We start from the raw sequence: 7,476 nt of genomic DNA on the forward strand, positions 1-7,476 counted from the left end.
AAGGTGGAGCCCAACCACTTTGTTTTACAAATAAGGAAATTGACACAGTGATAAAAAGTGACTAGACCAAGGTCATAATATGAACTGATTAGTTGGAGGGAGAATCCACATTGAAGAAATAGTGGCCCCTTTGAAGTATTAAAGCATCTCGATAAGAACTAAAACTCAAGTCTTCTAGTCCAGGGACCATTTAGAGCCAATTTAGGTTTGGAGCAAATAAGAATTCTCTTACTCCCATAGCTGGTTGTACTTCTTTGGAATCCTAAGGCCCAGTAACGGGCTTGTTATTTGCAAGCATGAGCCAGATGGATTAATTAAAACTAGCTCTGCAGAGCTGATGCTTACTTTTAAGACTAGCATTATATGCTCTTGATATAGTTTGTGGCTAAACAAGACCAAAAAATATGGATAAAAATTGCAAGTTTCAATCAAATCATTTTGGTCAATGGTTCTCAAACTTTATGGTCTCAGGAGCCCTTTAAACTGTTGAAACTATTGATGACCCCAAAGTGGTTTAAAATCTATTGATACTTGCCACATTTGGAATTAAAACTGATAAATTTTTTAAATATTAATTCATTTAAATTGCAATTATCAACCCATTGCATGTGAAAATGCCTATATTTTCTAAAAAAATGATAGTGACATTGTTTTTCATATGCAATTCTTTTTAATGTCCCACTTAATGGAAGGAAGCTGGATTCTCATCTACTTCCTTATTCAGTCTGTTCTGATATGTTGTTTTGGTTGAAGTATATGAAGAAAATCCAGACTCAGGAATATTTTAATATGCAAATAACATCTTGATATTATTATAAAAATAGTTTTCATCTCCTGGACCCTCTTGAAAGGGTCACAGGGATACAAGGATCATATTTTGAGAAACACTGATTTGGCTTTTCAGGCAACACTTTTTTTTTTCTGGATCCAAACTACCTGCAAAGTCTTTTCTTATACTATTATCCTTCATACATGCTTTTTATTCCCACCAAACTAAACTACTCTACTCCTTGTTCTCATCTTGCCCTCTCTGGCTTCCCTGCCTTTGCTCTCACTAGCCCCTATGAATGAAATGGACACCTGCCCATCATTCACTGTTGTCAAGTTCCAGTTTGGGTGCCACCTCCTCCATACATCTTCCCCTGACAAACAAATTCCTCCTCTCCCCCAACTTGCAAGTGAAATTGGGCTCTCTTTCCTCAGATTTTTCATTACATACCTCCTGCACCCTTCTATCAGACTTAAATCACTTTCTCTTATGAGTATATGTAATTATTTATGTGTGTTTAATTCTCGCCAGTAGATTATATTCTTCTTGGGAGCATCGTCTGTCACATTTATGCTTTATTGGGGAACCAATCAATCACTGTTGCTTGGGTGGAGTAGATGGTAGGAAGATCTTGGATTTAGAATCAGATCATTCCAGGATGCCCGGGGATTTCTCTTGGGGAGCTCCCTATGCCTCTGAAGTCACAGGGCCATCCTTTATCTCTGTAACTGCTTTTTCCAGTCCACCCCAAATCATCAAGTTATGAAAACCAAGACCTTAGAAAAAGGATTTCTCCAAGGTCCCATAGCACGAGTTGTAAGGGGCAGGATTGGGATTTGAATCCAGGTCCTCTGACTCCAAATGCAGCCTATTTTCTACTTGTATCACACTGCCTTCAGTGACATTTGTTGAATTTGGCATAGCTCCTCTCCTAAAAGACTTTAAAGGGTACTATTTGAGAAAAGACAAATATGTCTCTGATAATATTTTAGATGTGGCTCAATTTATGGTATAGGACCTATAGGTTTATATATGTGTGTGTTTATATATATATGTTTATGCACATATACATATATATACATATACATACACACATGCATGTATATGTATATATATACACACATATATATGTATTTTATATATATATGTATGTAGGTTTATAACCTATGCTATAGGTTATAAATGTCAGGACAGGACCAGGCAGCCTAAGAAGTTTTCTTGTAAGATTTGACAAGCTTCATGGCGATGGATTAGTTAGCCTTTAGGTTATCTTAACCATGCCCTGCCCCACATTGACATTTATTCTCCAAAGAAAATAAGAGGGATACATGCACAATAGGCAATAAGGCAAAATGGATAGAAAGCTGCACTCAAAACCAAGAAGATCTGGGTTCAAGTCTGAGCCCTGACACATAGTGGGTATATGACCAGAAGCAAGTCATTTAAGTACTCAGTGTCCTAAGCAATTGATCTAAGGCTACGAGTTACAGAGAAGGTGCCACCCTGCATTGGTAGAGGAATTTTTCTCTTGGGGTACTCCCTCTGCCAATGAAATCACTGGGCTAATCCTTAACCCTACCACGCACTCAGTGGTGTAATTATCCAATCTCTTTTTCTAGGTCCTAAAGTGGATTTAAAGCCCAATGAGATAACTGCTTCCTCAATTCTTCCTCAAGTTGCATTGCAGTTTTCCTCCTTGCATATCTCGGGCACCACTAACAACATCTAGTGTTGGTAAAACTTCATCCTATATTGGCGAAAGGCATGAATGAAAAAGCTTTTCCTAAGTATTATGCAAGTCAGGTCAAGACAGTTAGCAAGTTTAAGCTACTGGCATTACAAATAACTATTAAAGAGAAGGAATTAATTACTTGTTGACATAGCAGAAAAAGTACTTCTTGGGTCTTTAAGAAACCTCTGGCCATTCTTATATTGTGACAACTCAAATTTAGAAATTTCCCCAATAGTGTAAGTTGGAAGAAACTTTTCACTCTGTAGCATGGCTGGTTATCATTTAGATCTGGAGGTCTGGCAATCTAGTGGTTCTCCCAGACACCACAAAGCAGAAGCCCAGGAGAAAACCTTTAACCTAGAATGAGTTCACATGTATTCAACTCAACCACAGCTGAAAGATTTAGCATCTCTCTATTAATAAGGTGAAAGTTTAGCCCAGCCAAGTGAAATCTTGAACTAATCAAAACACTCACTTCAACAGCTGGCTGCCTCTTTTCCCCCATTAAATTGTTTTTGATAAAAATGTTTTTTTTTAAAAAAAAATTCTATCAAACTCAATTTTTCTAAGCCATCTTTGGAATCAATTGATCAAATTAATAAGCATTTACTAAGCTCCTACAAGGTATGAAGCACCATGATGAATCCTACAGCTACAAGGACAAAAATCAAATAGCCCCTATCCTAAAGTAATTACATCCTGGGGGAGAGGAGTGGAGAATAAGAAGTCAAATCAATGGGCATTTATTAATCACCTCCTATGGACAGCTAAGTGGCAGAGTGGTTAGAGCACTGGACTTAGAATCAGGAAGACATCCTTACGAATTCAAAGCTGGCCTCAGACATTTACTAGGTGTGTAACCCTGGGTAAATCACTTAACCCTATGTGCCTCAGCTTTCTCATCTCTAAAAAGAGCTGGTGGAGGAAATGGCAAATCACTCTGGCATCTGCCAAGAAAACCCAAATGGGATCACGAAGAGTTGAATACACCTGAAATGACTCAACAACACAAATCACCTACTATGTGCCAGGCATTGATTTAAGTGCTGATGACACAAAGGCAAAAGACAAGGAGCTCATAGTCTAATGAAGGAGATGACATTCAAGCAACTTTGTATAAATGACATACAGCATAAATAGGAGATAAGGTTAAAGAAAGACTTTCTATATAAGGTGGGACTTTATCTGAGATCAAGGAAGTCAAGAGACAGAAATGAAGAAGGAAGGGTTTCCATGCATGGGAGGGTAACCAGTGAAAATGCCCAGAGGTGGGGCAGCTAGGTGGTGCAGTGAGTAGAGCACAGGCCTTGGCATCAGGAGGACCTGAGTTCAAATGTGACCCCAGACACTTGACATACTAGCTATGTGATCTTGGGCAAGTCACTTAACCCCAATTGCCTTCCCATCTCCCCTCCAAAAAAAAAAACCAACAAAAAATGCCCAGAGTTGGGAGATGGAGGGTTATTCAATGAGAAATAGCAAATACAGCATGCTTTCCATTACAACACATGGTCTCTCATTTTGATGTGTGCCTCCTCTCCAAGCCCAGAGGAAGAATTGGGACCTATGCTCTTTGGCATCACATGTAGTCCTCTTTCCAATTCTATCTCTCAAAGTCTCTTCCTATTCAACATTCTATTACAACTCCTGCGGCACTGCTGTCTTTCCCATGCATGACCAACGTGTTTGGAGGTCCTACTAGAGTGGCCATTCAAACTTATTTCTTAGAAAAATCACTCACAGGGTGACAAGGACCTTAACCTTTGCAGTACATATCTTGTTGCCTATTTATATGAGGCAAAACCGCATTCCTAGTCATGATAGTCGATGACCAACTGCCACTTACCGAGCATCTTCCAAATGGTTAATATCATTAGATCCTCTGGGAGGCACAGAAGCAACCTTAAACATGACTTTTGACTTTAAGAAGCTTACAATCTAATGAAGATAAACCTAACATACCAACAGCAACATCCTTTTAATATTTACTAAAGGTCAAGGTAATATGTAAGAAAGGGGTAAATTATAAGGAATACCTTCCAAAATAACAAAGATTTGGGGTAAGGGGCAGCTAGATGGCACAGTGGATAGAGTACCAGGGCCTGGAGTCAGAAAGACCTAAGCTCAAATCTGGCCTCAGACACTTCCAGACACTCCCTAGCTATGTGACCTTGGGCAAGTCACTTAACCCTGTTTGCTTCAGTTTCCTCATTTGTAAAATGAGCTGGAGAAGGAAATGGCAAACCACTCCAGTATCATTGCCAAGAAAACCCCAAATAGGGTCACGAAGAATCAGACATGACTGAAAACAACTGAACAACAATTAGGGTGGGAGAGAACTTACAGATTATACTGAAATAGTGTTAGATGGAGAAATCAGTACGGTACACTGAAGGAAAAAAAAAAGACAAAAAGAAACCCCACCTGTATTTGAAATCAGAGAACCTGGATACAAATCCTGGTTTTGCCACTTTCTAGCAATATGATCCTGGGTGAGACACTAAGTGAGACACTCAGTTTCCTCACGTGTGAAATGAGGGAATTCAAATAGATTATCTCTGAGGACCCTTGCAGCTCTAAATCTTTGATCTAATGAAATATTCATCAGAGTTGTAGGATCACTGGATTTGTAATTAACCAGTACTTAGGAAGAGGAAAAGTAAAATTAAATCCTAAAGACATACTCTATTTTTCATTCTTATATCCACATTCTGTTTTCTTCCAAGTGGAGAAGGAAGTTGCAAGAATTCTCCACTTTGCTTCTTTACAACTTCTTCAATTCACATCTACCCTCCCCTTCTCTTGTACATCTCAACAAACTGGGGGACCTTGTCAAATTATAACAGTGCCAGGGTTGGCAGGAGTTATAAAAAGAAAGCAACTCAGTTTCTGGGGTTTCTAACATTTTGGGGGGGAAATGTCCTCTGTTGGGACACAGTTGGGAAAAAGTCCTCTGACCCCTAAAAATCTGGAGTTTTTTGATAGAGCCTTTGGCCATTTACAAAAATTTTCCTAAGGGCGAAGAGAGAAGAAATGAGTGGGGGGAGAACGAAAGAGGGAAGGAATAAATGGCATCATTACTTCCCTTCTAAGAAAAAAAAATTCTGCCAAGGATAAGTTAATTCCCACTCTGACAAATTGGAAGCTTCATGAGGGCAAAATACAGTACTATATTTCATATTGGTTTTTGTTATCCCAAGGGCTTGCACAAAGGTAGCATGCAATGTTTATTGCGCTTTGGTGAACTGAATTTACCTTGTAGAACCAAAAGTGTGCTGGAACCAGCTCTAATCAATTATTAAATTTTTAGCATGAGTATTTACACCTCTGACATTGGCAACTGCAACAAATCAAGGCTTGGCTTATTGTTTTCTTGATTGGCTAGACTTAAGAAAGTGTTAATAATACAGATTAATCTTAAAAGCATGCGCTATTTTCCTCCCTAAGGGAACCTGGTTGTTAAACATTTACCCGCCAACACCTTCATATGGCTCTATAAACGCTGCTTGAGCTTAGCAGGATTGTAGCAAAAGGCTCAGGGAATGATGTCATCCCCATACTGTAGGCTTGGTGACTATAGGAGCATAGTGATAATAATAACAGCATCAATAATAATAATAACCGGCATTTCTGTATCGCTTTGTTTGCAAAGTGCTTTGCATCCGTTATCTCATTTGAGCCTCCCAAAGCCCCTGTGTATATCCTTAAGGTGTCTATTACTCTTTCTCTTCAGGAAATTGACCCAATTTCATTTGAAATTTCAAGCTGTAATTTCTTCAAAACACTTAGTTACCCAATTGCTGTTATTCAGTTGTTTTCAGTCTTGTCTGACTCTTCATGACCCATTTGGGGTTTTCTTGGTAAAGATCCTGGAGTGGTTTGTCATTTCCTTCTCCAGCTCATTTTACAGATAAGGAAACTGAGGCAAAAAAGGGTTAAGTGACTTGCCCAAGGTCACATAGCTAGGGAGTGTCTGGAAGTGTCTGAGGCCAGATTTGAGCTTAGGTCTTTCTGACTCCAGGCCCTGGTACTCTATCCACTGTGCCATCTAGCTGCCCCTTACCCCAAATCTTTGTTATTTTGGAAGGTATTCCTTATAATTTACCCCTTTCTTACATATTACCTTGACCTTTAGTAAATATTAAGTCTTGAGGCCAGATTTGAACTCAGGAAGATGAGTCTTCCCAACTTCAGGCCTGGCATTCTATCCACTGTGCCACCTAGCTGCCCCATTACATGTCCTTAAAGGTTGTCTTTTTAGTACTTCCAGTCCTAAAGGATAAGAAGATATGTCTTTTCTTGTTCTGTTGTGGTAATTCTATTCTACTGAGGCTATTGGGACTCATTATTATGTTAGTAAATGTCATTTGGAGCAATGAGTTTGATGATAAGGTCTTAGTCCAATTCCATGCCAAAATCGTCATTATTGAAAAGAATTGCAAGTTTAAGAATTAGAAAGGACTGTAGACTTAAAACTTAAAGAATTTAAGATGACTTAGAAGCCATCTAGTCTAACTCCCTCATATTACAGATGAAGAAATTAAAGTCTGGGCTAGAGGTAAAGTGATTTGCCCAAGGTCACACGGCTGATAGGTTTCCAAACAAAGTCTTTACATTTCAGATCCAGAGCCCTTTGCACGCCACCACATTGTAAGTATAATTCAATTCAACACATGTTTATTGACATGTATTATGTGTAAGAGATTGGGTTAGGTTTTCAGGGAATAAACATCTTGCCCTCATGGAGCTTACAGTCAAATAGCAAGGAATAAATGTGCACTTGTATATGTAATAGCAGAGCAGGGGTGAAAGGGCATTAAGAGTATAAGCAAAATTCTCTGAGAGTTCTTGGGGAGGAGGGATCAGTGCTGGTTGAACGGCCTCATCTTGCACTGGGTTTTGAAGGACAAGATCAAAGGAGGCTATGGGGAGAAGACCTTTGACCAGGGCCTTGAAGGATGAAGAAAATTTCAAA

This window comes from Trichosurus vulpecula, chromosome 7 (assembly GCF_011100635.1).
Source record: "Trichosurus vulpecula isolate mTriVul1 chromosome 7, mTriVul1.pri, whole genome shotgun sequence".
In the NCBI taxonomy this organism is placed as follows: domain Eukaryota; kingdom Metazoa; phylum Chordata; class Mammalia; order Diprotodontia; family Phalangeridae; genus Trichosurus; species Trichosurus vulpecula.